A 17,132-nucleotide genomic window follows, 5' to 3' on the forward strand; every position below is an offset into this window, starting at 1 on the left:
TATATATATATATATATATATATATATATATATATATATATATATATTCATTTTACATACTGGGAAGCTGAGGGAGCTATGTGAATTGTTTATGGTCACACACAAGGAGTGTCTGAGGCAGGATTCAAACTCATTTCTCTTGACTCCAAGTTCAGTATTGTATGCATATGGCTATGCCTAATGGCTAACACAGAGAGATGAAGGTAGTAGGTGGTGCCAACACAGCACTGCTTGCTGCGATATAAATTCTATCTCCATGTATATTATTTTTGAGTCTGGGGGCATTTGATTCATTCCAGGGTCCATATAACCTGGCAAAAGTATGTTCTGATAATTTACCCCAGATGAAAAGAAGAAAATATTATTCTGTACTCAGTGACTCAGTTTATATTACACTATAAAATAGCCATGTGAGCAATAATTTAAGTTAAAAATATAAAACAAATATGTGACCAGCAGTTCTTTTAGCACTGACTCCACCAGTCATGTCTTTCTTTTTTTTTAATCTAAACATTATCATTAACTTGGGTTTGCAAGTTCTCCCCACAGGAGAACGGAACTTGCATTTTGTTGAGTTCTTTTGATTCTGCAATGAAGATACTGCTTACCTCATACATATCTCTTGATTGGTTTCTTCTAAAATCTGTGTTTATAACTACATAACCTGAACACAGAATTTCACCTATAACTAGAACTGGACATAATAGTTGAAAAGAATTGCCAAGGACTCTCGACTTTGCAAATGCTGACTTCAAAAGGTTATTGGACCTTTGAATATGATCTCCTTCTTTCCTTCATTTTGGTCAGAGGAGGGACAGGATCTTTGATTTTTCATCATTACATTGAGAGCTCCTGGAAATACCCCCTTTCTTATGCACAACAATACTTACTTTATGATATCCAGCCTCAAAGAACTGCTCCCCCAGAGACCTGAGAGACTATAGGACTTGCCTGATGTCAAACTGGCAGTAGTAAGAACCCAGTGGTAATTCTGAAGCCAGTTGTATGTTCACTTTGACACCTGGCCTCTCTCACAGCTCTCAAAGCCATGAAATCAGACTCAGACTGCTATCGTTCTGAATCTACCCAGAATAAGCCCTGGATTTTAAATATCACAGAAATTCGGGAGTGCCAGAGAGCCAACTGCCTGAAAAGAATCTCTGCTCCATCACAGACAGCTCGATTCCATTAGAGGATTTAAAGGGATAATGAAATAATGATTCTGATGCTCCCTTACACAGTGCTGGTGCCTGAGTAGAGGTATTGCACAGACTGAGGAAAGCTGAAAGTAAAGTAGGATTCAGTCACAGTGTGTGTTGCTCTGGGAATCTTGCCCAACAGTGAGTAAAAGCTACAGTATTGCTGATAGAGATCTTCTGAATTTTAGTACTGAAAGCATGAGGAATAATTATATTCAAGGAGTCAATAGGGGTACAGTTTGGCTAGGGTATAGAATAAAGAAAAGGGATGAAATAAAATGAGTCTTGAAAGGTTGTTGTTATTCAGTCATTTTCAGTTGTGTTCAGCTCTTGATGACCCCATTAGGATTTTTTTGGCAGAGATACTAGAGGGGTTTGCCATTTCCTTCTCCAGTTCATTTTAAAGATGAGGAAATTGAGACATACAGGGTTAAGGGATTTGCCCAGAGTCACACAACTAGCAAGTGTCCAAGGCCATATTTAAACTCAGGAAGATGACTCTAGTCTGGCACTCTATCCACGGCACCACCTAGCTGCCCTTGAAAGGCAGGGTATGGCCAAATAATAGAGAGCTTTTACTGAAGAAATATTTTGCCAGGGGAATGTTTCAAAGCACTAAAGGCATTTCATCAGTTAAGGGGAAGAAAATGGGGGGTATGGACCCTCTCTAAGTATCTGAAGAACTGTTGTATGCAAGAGGAATGAGACTGCAGATGCTGCAGCTGCAGAAAGGAGCACTAGTGGAACCACTGATGGGATGTTCTAGGACTACAGGAAGGCAGATTTCAACTCTGTGTAACAACTACTTGTTAAGGAAGTGCAGCTATTTCTGAGCTGCTCCATCATTGAAACTGACCAACAGTAGCTAGATTCCCATCACTCAGCAATGCTGAAGAAAACTTCCCTGGAATGGGAGAGAGAAACCACTGTCATGTTCCTTATAATGCTAATATGCTATTTGTTGCTCAGTACCACTCCATAAAAATAAACTGTCATAATTGACCAATATTTTTTTCTTTGAAATGAACTTTGACTTTCAAAAAAATTGCTTTCTCTTTTATCTAATTTATAATTTTGAAGTTAAAAAAAGAGAATGTTTTAAAAATCAAAACACTGGCATGTGAGTGTGAGGTTCTAGGGTACATCTGGGATAACCCAACAATTCATCTTGACTCAAATGAGGAAGCTTAGAACATAGCCTAATGAGAATGGAGGAAGCCTAAGTGTTTAAAGGGAGAGTTTTGGCAGTCTGCAGCAACAATGAAGAAATTACAGGGCATTAAGTAGGTTATTAGAATGAGCAGTGGAGACCTATTATCTATCTATTTAGTGCTTTAATTTTAGAAACAAGCACATCTCTTCTTTAATTTTGTATACAGACATTTCTTATTTATCTATTTACCCATAATTTAGATTATGGAAAATAAATTGGCTTGTTTGCACCTCAGAGCAAATTGGGAGGCAAAACAAATTACATGATCTAATTTTTTTTTAAAGATTAACGTCACTGAAGTGCTTGATCTTGACATTTAAGTACTTGAGCAGGTTGATGATAAATTCAAATGTAGTTCACAGCAGGATAATAAGTCCTAGGAAGCTGAAATCCAGACAGGAATTTTTATTTATTATTAACATGTATAAGCATACTTAGCTAGTAATTATGGGACATAAATTCTGAGGCTCTTCAGTCTCATCCTGAAAAAAATAACACCACAGAACAAATGGGGTATAGGTATAGCACTCAGTGTTACACATTGCATGGGTAACAAATGCAAAGATTAAGCCTATGATGATTAATGCTGACTATAACAAGTTATAGGGGGTTACCTATAATGAGGGGGATCTAGGTGTCAGAGTGGATACAGCACTGAGCCTGGAATCAAAAAGACTCATCTTCATGAGTTCAAATCTCATCACATATGCTTGCTAGCCGTGTGATCCTGGGCAAGTCACTTAACCTTCTTTGCCTCAGTTTCCTTATATGTCAAATGAGCTGGAGAAAGAAATGGCAAACTACTCACAAAGAGTTGGATACTAGAGAAAACAACTGAATAACAACAAAAGTTTTGTATTGGTGTTGGGGGGAGGTGGGCATTCTTAGTCAAGATATTTTAATTAGCGCCAACAACACTTAGAACTGACATTCGTATTTTTGTTTTTGTTTCTTTTGGTAAAGCTGCCCCTTTTGTCTTTGCAATTCTTATAGAAAAAAAATTGGCTTTTCAGTAGAAGGCATCTTAATATGAATTTATTGACAGGAGTATGTGGTTGTGGATGTGTGAAGACAGCAGCGTGGCAGGTACTTTCACTTGTCCACTCCAGAGAATTAGTTTACTTCTTTCCTTTTATAGCTAAAGGCAATGTCTAATTTAGACCCTTTCTTTTTTCCCTATGCCTAGTACACCTAATTTTCTTTCTTTGTATATCTCTCTCCTCTTGTCAATTTAAAATCCATCTTCTCACTGATGGAGTCTGAATACAGATAGAAGCAAACTTTTCTTCTACTTTTCTTTTTTTTTTTTTGGTCCATGTTTACTTTTACAACATGACTAAAAGGGAAATATGTTTTATATGACTACACATGTATTACATATCAAATAGGTTACATTCTCAATGGGGGAAGGGCAGAGATAGAATTTAGAACTCAAAATTATTTTTAAATGAATGATAAAAGAATTTCACATATAATTAGAAAAAATAAAATCTTAAGAATCCATACTTTAAAAAGAAAAAAATACTCATTATTGCTGAAAATTAGGTTGTAGTTTACCTCACTAATCATTTCTTAGTATGCCATATGGTTTCTTATCATTCTCTGATTCAAGATTAAACATTATTCTTTTTTTCAAATCCTTCCATCTTTTCAACCAGGAGTATATTAGAGCCAAATTTGAACTGGATCAGAAGAGACAAATTTTAAAATTTCAGAATACCCATATACACCTTAGAAATTGGAAAGGCTATAAAACAGGTCTTGATATTTTTTGATGATTGTCAAACTTTAACAAAGTTTGACTATATATATATATATATATATATAAATAAACATATATATGTATATATATACAACAAAATATTAATAATGCATGTAAAACTTAAAAGTGTGTCATGCATAAAATGGGGAGGAAAGGATGTTTCAAGAGAGATGATTTTAACATTTACCAGCCCACACTTGACTTAAATGTACCACTGCTTGACCATTCATTTCTTTTTTAATTTTTAATTTTTTTATTTTAATTTTTGATTTTTCAATTTTAATTATCACATTTTAATTTACTGTCTCTATTATGTAGCCTCTATTTCTCTTTCAGTTTCATTTCTTCTAAAAAAAATCTTCCTTTTCATTCAGGAATCACTGAATCATATGGAAAATTGATAATAGAGATCTGTTGTCAAGGTTGAGAAGCAAAAGTGAACAGCAAGTCATCCATTCAGTTATAACCTAATTATTTCATTACTTGGTATTTTGTTACCTTTGAGTGAGCACTTATTATTTGCTAGAAGAAGAGGCAAAATAGTTTCAACATAATATATAGTACAAAGGATCTCCCAGTTATAACCCCAATATACTGAAGGGTGTTTTTTTTTCTTTAAAAAAACATTTTTCCCTTTCTTTTAGCTCCCCTGAAAAATGATTTAATTTAAAAAATAGAATTTACATAAAGCAAAAACATTTTTGTTTATTACTGAGCTTAATTTATGGCTGGTAAAATTAGCACAAATTATTATTGAAAGCTTATTAGAGAATCCAGAATATCTCTTTTAAAGGATCTGATGCTAATGATTTTTCCATTTTTCTTTAAAAGGTTCAATAAAAAATGATTTACCAACTGCAATTGTGTATTGGGGAGAATACTATCACGTCTGCATGCCTTTTTTTCCAAACAGAGGAGCAAGTGGGATTGGCAAACACACACATGCACTCACACACACACACACACACATGCACACAAGAAATCAAGATGAGGAAAATTCAAAGGTCTCCTTAACCCAAAGGGGACTTCTGATTTCATGTGTTATTCGTCTATGAATGAATTTTAGAATACGATTGCAATGCATTTTTAAGCAGACCATTTTAATAGCTATTGCAAATTATCATCACATAAAATCCATCTACACATTCATGTAGTAACTATCCCTATAGAATCTAAATTCTTTGGACATATTTGTTCATCTCATATGTGTCCTGAAACCAATATCTTCCTGTTCCCCTTCAAAGAGGGTTTGCAAGGACACCTCCTAGGGCAAGGGAGACAGCAATGGTTATATGATGGCAACTGCTGTACTAACTACCTGGCAAACCCTCTGAGGATCCCTAAAATGAACACTATCATTATCTTAACAATCAATAACAACAATGATCTATGGAGTGGCTGGACTGTCAGATAGGAAGTATCATACTTGGTACCCAACTTAACTGTTTTGCAGGATAGCTGGGAAGACAGGATTTATGCCTGAACAGATGAATAACATGTGACTTAGAAGTAAAAAAGAGCTCTTAGACTCCATGGAAGTCAGAGTAATTGGGTTTATCTATGATTCACAAACTAATCACAACCCTATGCCAATTTAAGAATGTCATATCAGCTTCTTGGATCTCATTTTCTTCATCTGTAAATGGCAGTGTTGAACTAGATAACACCATCACCTCTACAGCTATGAAACTAGAAACTTAAAGAATTCAAAATTGGTGTCATTTACCAGAATATGGCAAGGAAAGGAATCAAGAAAGAAGTAGAAATCAATCTTAGCCCAGAAAGTGTGGAAATTAGAAACAAAATGAGCTAGTCACTTCAGGGACAATGTTACCTGCAACTGTAAGGCTCAGGTGTCACCATCACTAATGTCCCATAAGCTCACAATGTCAGCACACTTCATTTTGGCTCATGTGCTATACGTAAAGCTATCTATGAAAACCAAAGATCCTGGCAGAAAAATTAGAAACTTTGTTTCTGTCCTGGTCCGTGTTCCTTATTTGGGTAACAGAATATGAACATATGTCACCACGGATAGTGTATTAAAAGCTAGGAAGCTCTGAATTAAAATCCTTCCTCAGACTCTTACTAGTTTTATGACACAATTTAAGTCACTAGGCCTCCCAAAGCCTTTGTTTCTTCTTCTGTAAGAGGGGGAAATAATAGCAGTGAATGACTAAATGAATGGCGTTGCCCTTGGTATAGACATTCAGAAAAATGGTAGATTTGAATGGGGAGGAGGAGAAAATATTGAACTTTATTTTTTTACATATTGTGTATGAGGTACCTACAAGAGATTTAGTTTCATATGTTCAATAAGCATAATAAAATGAGATAAAGTACATGAAAAATTTTGCAAACCTTATTTTATGTATGATGGTTATTTTGTTATTATTCTAGTCCTGAAAATGATCAGGAGAATATCATTGCATAATATATGGAATCAATGAGAAGTGTTTGCTCTCTTAGCTTCTAGAAATTTTTGGATGCTCATGGATATAAACATTGAAACTAATGATCCCTGGTTTCTATCACCAACTTTCTTGAAAAAATGGTAGCCAATTAGCATGTGTGTATTTGGTGGGAAGGGATTAGCAGTTGGTGAACATGTTTGTAGAATAAATATACCAACTGACTGACCTGCTCTTTTATAAGCCTATATTTGATGACCTTCTGAGGTTGCAACTACTCTCAGAAGTCTATAATTCTCACAGAACTGATGTCTTTCTTTACAGTGAATATTGTTCAACACCAGGGGAGTTGTGAATTTTTCCACTCATTTTAATGACATGTTAAATTGAAAACCTACTGTTTTCCACTTAATTGATAATGCTCAAAGCAGTCTTTTCCCCCTCTTAAACTACCAAGCTTCAAAGTAATGAGGAAAAGCTCAAGGACAGGAGTTTCTTAACTTTAAATTCAAACTTTGAAACTCAACAACTCATTTTTTTTCCCTTTTGGAGTTTCTTGATTACATAAGTCTTTTATACCTTCCAGATGGGAAAGGATGGCACCATGGAAAGAGAAGTAGATTTGGAATCAAAGCATTTGTTTAAATTTCTGCCTCTGTTAGTTACTACCCTGAATGACCTTTGGCAAGTTCCTTAACCTTTTTGTATTGTTTTTGTTTTTTGTTTGTTTGTTTTTTAACTGTAAAATTGAGAAATTGAGTAGTTAACTTCTAATATTCCTTCTAGACCTAAATCTATGACTGTGATTCTCTGATCTATTTATCAAAGAACATTATCTTTCACTTACAAATTAGAATTAGTTCCTTATTAAATGAACTAAAATGGTGTTTCAGTGTTCTGGCTCTCTGATATAATAGACCAAGTACTGGGTTTTGAAGTTAGGAAGAAATGAATTCTAATTTTGACTCAGATACTAGCTCTTTGACTCTGGGCAAGTTATGTAACCTCTCTAGGTCACAGTTGCTTCATTTGTAAAATTAAAGGGCATATTTCATGCCCTCTAAAGTCCCTTTCAGGGGCAACTAGGTGATGCAGTGAATAGAGTGCCTTGTCTGGAGTCAGGAAAACTCCTCTTCCTGAGTTTCAGTCTGGCCTCAGACTTTTATTAGCTGTGTGAACAAGGGTAAGTCACTTAATCTTGTCTGCCTTAGTTTTATCATGTGTAAAATCAGCTGGAAAAGAAAATGTGCCTTTCCCAAGAAAATCCCAAATGAGCTCATAAAGACTCAGACCTGACTCAAACAAGTGATCAACAACAAGATCCTGTCCAACCCTAAATCTTCATTTCTTTTTTTTCTATGTGAAAATAAATCTTAGTTTTAAAGTATAGGTTTATATATGTGTGTGAGAGAGAATATTTTATTATATAAGTTCCTAAATGGAAGTAATTTTTTTTCATAAATTTATTTATTAGTTTTCAACTTTCATTTTTACAAGATTTTGAGTTACAAATTTTCTCCCTGCCTTTTCCCTACCCCCACCCCAAGACACCAAGCATACTGAATACCCCTTCCCCAATCTATTCTGTCTTATGTCCTCCCCAATTCCCCCCACCTTACTTTCTTGTGAGGCAAGATGGATTTCTATACCCCATTGCCTGTACATCTTGTTTTCCTGTTGTATGAACAAAACAATTTTTAATACTTGTTTTGAAAACTTTGATTTCCAGAATCTTTCCCGTCTTTCCTCCTCATCTACCCCCACTGGGAATACAAGCAATTCAATATAGCTTGTACATGTGTAGCTATGCAAAACATTTCCATAGTAGCTGTGTTGTGGAACACTAACTATATTTCCCTCCATCCTATCCTGGCCGCCATTTATTCTTTTTTCCCCTTTGACCCTGCCCCTTTTCAAAAATGTTTGCTTCTAACTTCCTTCTTCCCCAATCTGCCCTCCCTACTATCATCCCCCCTCTCATTCCCTTTCCCCCAACTTTCCTGTAGGGTAAAATTCCTAATTCAATGTGTATGTTATTCCCTCCTTAAGCCAAATCCAATGAGAGAAAGGTTGACCCATTCCCTTTCACCTTTCTGCTCTTCCCCTCCATTTTAACAGTTTTCTCTTGCCTCATTTATATGAGATAATTTGCCCTATTCTATCTCTCCCTTTCACCTTCTAATGGGAATGGGAATTTGAATATCTTCCCTGCCCCTTAATAGACCTTGTGGGGAGCGTGAAGACCTTCCCTGCTTTGAAAGTAAACTCTGTGCCCTAATAGGCTGAATGTAATCACATGGAACCTGTGATGGGAGGGAATTTGCTGAAGGTAGTGCAGAGCCCACAAGTAGATTCCCTGCTGTGAAGATAAACTCTGCCCCCTGATAGGCTAAATATTGTCACATGGAGCCTGTGGTGGGAGGAGTTTACTGAAGGGAAGCAGAGCCCACGGAAGCAGGTAGTCAGAGCAAGATGGTGGGGGAGAGAGGATGCTCAGGCAAGGAGTCAGATAGGCTCATGAGTAGATATTGCTCTTGTATTTGTTTGTAGGAGGGCTGAAGGATGCTGTAGCTCTCAATGTTATTATGGCTTCTGAATATCTTTGGTACTATGATGGAATCGGCTTACTGGTTTAGGGATTCGGTTTTCTGGTATCTAAATAAATGCTTCAGTTCTATCCTGTATCAGGAGAGTTTGGTATATTTGCTATTGAAAGTTATGAAATACTTATAGTCATGGTCTTTATCGTGATCATGTGTGCTTTAAATATTGCACTGGTGCTACATTTGGTGACAAGGATAGGACTATGAAATATCAGACCTCTAGTTGGAGGCAGAAGTGTTTTAGAAGAAGAAATGGCTATCCCAGGATGGGAGGATTTCCCTTATGCCTTCCTAGCAAGGGAGTGGTCTAAAAGAACAGGGCTTTGTGAAAACTGGGAACAGAGGCTACAGCAGGGAGAACCTAGAGATTTAGAAACATGTTTGTAAAGAATACCAATGAAACCTGGGAGAGAGCTGGAGGTAGTGAGTAGAAGAGGCTGGATTTTGTTAACAGGCTACCATATTGTGTGTAAAAGCAGAGACAAGCTGTTACAAGAGTTGGCTAAATGCCAGAATTTGAGCCTTCCTTTAGAAGAGCAAGCTGCGTCTTAGGTGGTAGAAGAGAGAACTGGATAGTCTCAGTTGAAAGAAGAAGGGGTTGTTGCAAGTTTGTCTCAGAAAAAGAAGAAAAAAATAACAGGAGGAAAGTTAATACAGCTTTGGTAGAGTCTGAACCTAGTTGCTATGACAACTACTCCCAAGAAAGTCCATGTGTTATACAGAATGGTACAATGGTAAGTGATACATTGTTTCATGGTGAAGCTTTCACAAGGGCAGAAGCTTGCCCAATACTGAGAAGGCAGCAGGAGAATCAGGGAGGGCAAGCAGTATTCAAGGAGATACTTGAGGATTTAATTCAACAGGAGATTGCTGATTTTTTTTAGCAGATTCACCCAAAGTATGGGAGAATCCTTAGTGTCTTGGATGGTAAGAATCAGTGATGGAGGAGCTGCTTGGGTAGTGATAGGTAGTGTGGACTGCTTGAAATTTATAAGCATTTGTCAGAATCCCTTTGTCCAGCAAGCTTTTAGAGACTTTCATTTGGCGTGAGGTTACAATACGATCAATCTGTTAGCTTTAGCTGCTGCTTGATGCAATAGAATGTATCCTGCTGATTCTATGTTGCCTCATGGAGAGAGACTCTGGTACTTAGAGACTGCATGAGAAAGCTGAAAGAAGAAGTAATGAAAACTGCTATCATGGTTGGAGATGCAGATATGTATCATGAAATCCGCTTAGCAGTTCTTCATAAAAATATCATGGTAAAGACAGCTCCTCCTGCTTATAAGCACCTACTTCTGATTATTAATTGGTGAAATAGGACACCCCCTGTCAGAGGTGCTGGATAAGATTTCACAGCTAAGTGACTTAGGAGAATGGGAAAAAGATAAATTTCCTCATGAGAAAAAAGTAAATGGCCAGAAGATTCAAAGTCAGAATAGATTGCCAAGAAAAGAAGTGTTTACTGCTCTGAGAGCAGGGATTGATTTTGGAAAAATTGATGTTATTCCAACTAATGAACTATATAAAATGTACTAAGATAAAGGGCTTAATATGAGATGGAATAGAGAACTAAGGGCTGCCCCTACAGATGCTCCTGAACCATTGTATCCAAGTTCATCATGCCTTCAAGGAGAATAGGAAATTGGTCAAGCCCCAACTCAGATTAAAGATATACACAGACAATTACAGACCCTATATCACTCTGACTATATATTGGAAAAATGGATGAAATACAGTAATCAGGGCCTTGTTAGATACTGGGGCAGAGTAATGGGTGCCCTCATTTATGGGCACCCTCAAGCATGGAATCCCTATTACCATGACAGGTTGAGAAGGGGCTGAAATTTCAGCCAGACAAGTCAAACTAATGATGAAAATTGGACAGTTACCCAAGAAAGGATATACATTCCTGAATACATCATTGGAAGAGATATATTGAGAGATATGACTCTGAATTTACCTGAAGGAAGATATGAATTTGCAGTAAGGAAGATATGAATTAATACAGTTTTAGTGGGGAAAAATAAAAATAGACCCAATCACTTTACCTGAACCTTGTGAAGTAATTGCTTTAAAGCTGTATTGTGTGCCAGGTGGGCAAGATGAAGTTGTTAATACTATAAAGGAACATATTGAAGCAGGAGTATTAGTCCCTACAACCACACAATGGAATAATCCTGTTTAGCCAGTATGAAAATCAGATGGGACGCGGAGAATGACAGTGGATTATAAGCAATTGACTAAGGTGATTCCTCCCTTGTATGCTGCTGTTCCAGATACTGTCACCTTAATAGAAAGGATTCAGAAATAGGATGTGACTTGGTATGCCGTGATTGATTTGACCAATGCCTCCTTCACCATCTCAATAGACTTTAAACAGTGGGACCAGTTTGCTTTCACTTGGCAGGGCAGACAATATACTTTCACCCACTTGCCACAAGAATATCTGCATAGTCCCACTATTTGTCATAGGATTGTGGCTGAATATTTGGATGAATTAAAACTACCTAGTATACAGCTTGCCCGTTACATTGATGATATTATGATACAGGGGAAAAATGTAAAAGAAGTAGAGAAGGAGAGCAGAGAAGTGATATATGTTACCCACAAGTCTGTTCTCTTCCTTTCTCATTCAGTCGGCCAAGATGCCAAAAGGGAAGAAGGCCAAGGGGAAGAAGGTGGCTCCAGCTTCTGCCATAATAAAGAAGCAGGAGGCCAAGAAATTGGTCAATCCTTTGAGAAGTGTCCCAAGAACTTTGGCATTGGTCAGGACATCCAGCCCAAAAGGCACCTTACACGATTTGTTAAATAGCCTTGGTACATCAGACTGCAGCGTCAATGGTCTATCCTTTATAAGCATTTGAAGGTTCCACCAGCAATTAACCATTTCACTCAGGATTTGGATCATCAGACAGCTACTCAACTGCTTAAACTGGCTGACAAATATAGACCCAAGACAAAGCAAGACAAGAAGCAAAGGCTGCTGGCTTGGGCTGAACAAAAGGCTGCAGGCAAAGGAGATGTCATCACCAAGAGACCACCTGTCCTCAGAGCAGGTGTTACCACTGTTATTACCCTAGTAGAAAACAAGAAAGCACAGTTGGTAGTGGTTGCACATTACGTGGACCCCATTGAGCTAGTGGTCTTCCTACCTGCCTTGTGCCGATAAATGGGGGTTCCTTACCATATTATCAAAGCAAGACTTGGTCACTTAGTTCACAGAAACACCGGCACAAGCATTGAGTTCACACAGGTTAACCTTGAAGATAAGGGAGCCCTGGTTAAGCTGGTGAAAGCCATCAAAACCAAGTATAAGGATAGATATAATGAGATACATTGTCACTGGGGTGGCAATGTTCTGGGTCCAAAATCAGTGCCTCATATTGCTAATTTGGAAAAGGCAAAAGCTAAGGAACTTGCAACCAAACTGGGTTAAATGTATATTTGTTTTTTCCCTATGTAAAAATAAAAATTTAAACAACAACAAAAAAAGAAGTAGAGAAGAGTTTGACACTTTTGATTAAACATATAAATAGCAAATGATGGAAAATTAACCCTGCAAAGATTTAAGGACCAGCTCAAAATGTAAAATTTTGGGGAATATGGTAGAATAAGGGACTGAGAGAGATTCTGCCTCAAGTCTGACAAAAGATTCAGGATTTTCCTATCCCTACCAATAAGAAAGAGGCCCAAAAGTTTATAGGATTATTTGGATATTGGTGACATCACATTCCATACCTGGGACAGATTTTGAAACCCTTATATAAAGTTACCAAGAAAGAAAGATGAATTTGATTGAGGACTTGAACAGAGAAAACCTTTTGAGGAAGCCAAAGCTGCCATAAATTGGCTCTAGATTTATGGCCTATGAAGAAATGTCCAATGGAATTACAAGTGACTGTCCAGGATGATTGTGCAAACTGGAGTTTATGGCAGAAACAACAAAGCCAAAGTGTACCTTTAAGATTTTGGTCCAGGAAATTTCCTTTATCTGGAGTGCAATCTACACCTTTCAAAAGGCAGTTGTTAGCTGCATATTGGGATTTGATAGAGACTGAACAACTGACTCTGGGCCATGAAGTGATATTAAGGCCTGGAATCCTGATTATGACCTGGGTAATAAGTACCTCAGCTTTTCATAGAATTGAACTTGCCCAAGAGGCCAGCATAATTAAAGGGAAGTGGTAAATTCAAAATAGAACTAAAACTGGCAAAAGTGGAGCTTCTGCCCTACATGAATCTATAGCTAACATCTATACTGAGGGACATGATACATCCTCTGAGTCAAGGCAACAGTTGGTACAGTCCTTGCTAAGATTCAATGACAGACATGATGGACTAACTGAAGAAGAGAAGAAACATGAATCGTTTACTGATGGAACAGCAAAATATTTGGGACAAAACAGACACTGGAAAGCAGTAGCCCACAACCCATGTACTAGAAGGATTTTGGAAAGTACTGGGATAGGTGGAAGTACTCAATATCCTGAGCTTATGGCAGTATATCAAGTCATCAAAACAGAACAAGGAGGACAGTGACATATATTCACTGATCCCTGGGCAGTAGGTAATGGGTTAGTTACATGGATGCCCATGTGGAAAAATCAAAATTGGGAAATTCATGTTAAACAAGTGTGGAGCAAAGAATTATGGGAAGATATATGGGACATGTCTTTGGTTACTCATTTGTCAGTTTTTCATATAGATGCTCACATGGCCCTCACCATGCCAGAACATGAGTACAATGCTTATGCTGATCAAAGATTGCTACTGAATATGTTGTCCCTATTTTGACAACAACTGATGATCTGGTATTAGCAAAATGGGTCCACCAAAGAGCCAGCCATTTAGGGGTCCAGGTCACACACTGGTGGGCACAAGATCAAGGTATTAGTATCCCTCATTCATTGTTAAAACAGATAGCAGAAGAATGTCATATATGTCAATTGGAAAAGGAGCAAACTATTCCTCAGGTGGTAACTGGGGAGATAGCAAAGGGAAAAGTCCCAGTCCAAATCTGGCAAATAGATTATATTGGTCCCCTGCCCCAAGAAAAAGGATGCAAATTTATATGTACTTGTGTTGACACCTATTCAGGTGTACTGGTGCCTTGTCCTTATAAGAATGCAACCCAGAAAAATACATGTAAAACTCTAGATCTCATAACTCTATATTATAGAACCCCAAAGCAAATTCAAAGTCATAATGGGTCACATTTGGTAATGAAATGAAGAGATATTGCATATTAAACAATATATAATGGATATATAATTTTCCATATTATCCACAAGCATATGGGTTCATTGAAAGAATGAATGGATTATTGAAAGAATAGTTAAGGAAGTTAAGTTATAATAATTTGTACCAACATTGGCAATAGGAAATCTTTCAATTTCTATTTTGCCCTTTGGTTCTAGAATATCAGAGCAATTTTCTGTGAGAATTTCTTGCAAGATGATGTCTTGGCTCTTTTGTTGATCATGGCTTTCAGGTAGTCCAATAGTTTTAAAATTATCTCTCTTTGATCTATTTTCCAGGTCAGTGGTTTCTCCAATGAGATATTTCACATTGCCTTCTGTTTTTTTTTTATTCCTTTTGATCTGTTTTATAGTATGTTGAGTTCTCATAAAGTCATTAGCTTCCAATTGCTCCAATCTCATTTTGAAGCAGTTATTCTCTTCAGTGAGTATTTGAAATTCCTTTTCCATCTGGCCAATTTTGCTTTTTAAAGCATTCTTCTCCTCATTGGCTTTGTGGACCTCTTTTGACATTTGACTTAGTCTATTTTTTAAGATGTTATTTTCTTCAGTCAGGCTGTTGACTTGTTTTTCATTATTTTCTTGAATCATTCTCATTTATCTTCCCAATTTTTCCTCTACTTATCTTTCTTGGTTTTCAAGATCTTTCTTGAGCTCCTCCATGGCCTGCAACCAATTCATATTTTTCTTTTTTTTTTCCTTTTTGGAGGGGGGATGTAGGGCAATTGGGATTAAGTGACTTGCCCAAGGTCACATGACTAGTTTTTTTGTGTTGTGTCTGAGACAGTATTTGAACTCAGGTCCTCCTGACTCTAGGGCCAGTGCTCTATTCACTGTGCCACCTAGCCACCCCTCATATTTTTCTTGAAGGCTTTTGATGCAGGAATTTTGACTTTGTTGTCTTCTTTTGGTTCTAAGTTTTGATCCCCTTTGTCCGCAAAAAAAAAGGGATTATATAGTCTAATTGTGCTTCTTCTGTTTGATCATTTTGCCAGCCAATTACTTGACTTTGGAGTTCTTTGCCATGGCAGAACTCTGTTTCCAGAGTGGTGAGTGCTGTGTCCCAAATTTCTGAGGTTTTGCACAGCTGTTGTTAGAATTTTTTTTCCAGGTACCTGCCTCAGAAGTGTGAGGAGGACTTTCTCTACATAGCCTCGACAAGTTCTGACACACCAACTCTCCTCACCCCAGGACCACCACCCAAGACTGGAACCCAGATTCAAGGAGGGCAAAGCAAGAGATTCCTGCCTCAGTGCCAGCAGAGTGATTCCTGCAAATGCCCTCTGGACAGTCACTTTGCCTCCCTACAATCTTTAGGCCAGGTCCTGGAAGCAGCATTCATGGCAGCAATTACGGCCTCCACCACCTCTGCCCCCCTGAGGTCAGGGGCTGAACTGAGCACTCTTCTCTCACCCAGGATCAACAGAGTTCCCCACTGACCTTTTACTTTCTCTTTGGTGTTTATAGGTTGAGAAGTCTGGAAATCATCACAGTTACCAGTGATTCAATCTCCTGAAGTCTGCTCTAGCAGGTCTGTGCCACTGGTCTGGGCCCTCTTGGCTCACACAGGACTGCACTGCACTCTCAGCCCTGTGCAATAGATCCTTCCTGTTGGTCTGCCATGGTACCTTCAATGGAAGATTTGTTTATCTCTGTCACTTTGTGGGTTCTGTAGCTCTAAAATTTGTTTAGAGTAATATTTTACAGGTATTGGAGGTAGTTGGAGTGGGAGTTCATGCAAGTTCGTGCTTTTACTCTGCTACCTTGGCTCTGCCCCCTAAATCTCTCTTTCTACATTTTTCATGTCAAATTCTCAAGTTTGGATTAAAGATTAGGTGGATGGGAGTAGAAAACTAGGACATGGAAGGGTGTTCATATGTTATGGAGAAAGATTAGTTGAATGAAGCTTTTGGCCGCCATCTTAGAAATAGGTAGAAATTGAAAATAAAATTTTAGTTGCCTCCTAAGTACATAACTTACTGTCCAGGAGTTACTCAAGACTGTATCTCCATACTTATTTGTTTCAACAAGGAGATAATGTAATCTTATAGAAATGCTATAATGTTTGAAATATGGAGCTTGGAGTTCAATTTAGTTTAATCACTTAAGCAATAAAAATGTTAAATTATCTCAAGTGTAACATTCTATGACAATTGATTTTTTTTATTGGCTCTTTTTTTCCTTTCTTCCTTTCCTTTCACCTTTGCCACTTCTCTCTTCACCTTTCCTTCCCTTCCCATTGTGTTTTATTTTAAAAAATCAGTCAAGTGTGAATAAAGTTATTTAACAATAATTGGTGAAGATTTTTCTGTAACTTATTAATTTTCCAAATATGTCTAACTCCCCCATGACAATGGTTTTGCCTATATAGCAATTGTATTTCCAGTCCATCAGAGTATTAGATATATTAGGGATATCATTTGATTTGGAGCCATTTGGACCTTAGAGAACATATAAACTAATATCTTTCCACTTACAGATGAGGAAATTGAGCTCCCACCGTGTGTGACTTATTCAAGGTCACACACAAATATGGCACATAGTAGGGGAAAATTTTTAACTTGAGGTCTAGAGAAATCCAAATTATCTGCAGGTGAACAGAGGGAGGGAAAGAGGGAGGGAGGGAGGGAGGGAGGGACAGAGAGAGAGAGAGAGAGAGAGAGAGAGAGAGAGAGAGAGAGAG

At 37.6% G+C, this 17,132-nt stretch overlaps 1 pseudogene; it reads left to right on the forward strand.

Moving 5' to 3' along the window:
• The first annotated feature begins 11,835 nt into the window (after positions 1-11,835).
• LOC138150308 (large ribosomal subunit protein eL8 pseudogene) lies at positions 11,836-12,627 on the forward strand (annotated as a pseudogene).
• Positions 12,628-17,132: the final 4,505 nt, after the last annotated feature.

The sequence above is a fragment of the Petaurus breviceps genome, unplaced genomic scaffold (genome assembly GCF_028583685.1).
Source record: "Petaurus breviceps papuanus isolate PSGF00001 unplaced genomic scaffold, PetGlider_PUasm1.0 140, whole genome shotgun sequence".
Lineage (NCBI taxonomy): Eukaryota > Metazoa > Chordata > Mammalia > Diprotodontia > Petauridae > Petaurus > Petaurus breviceps.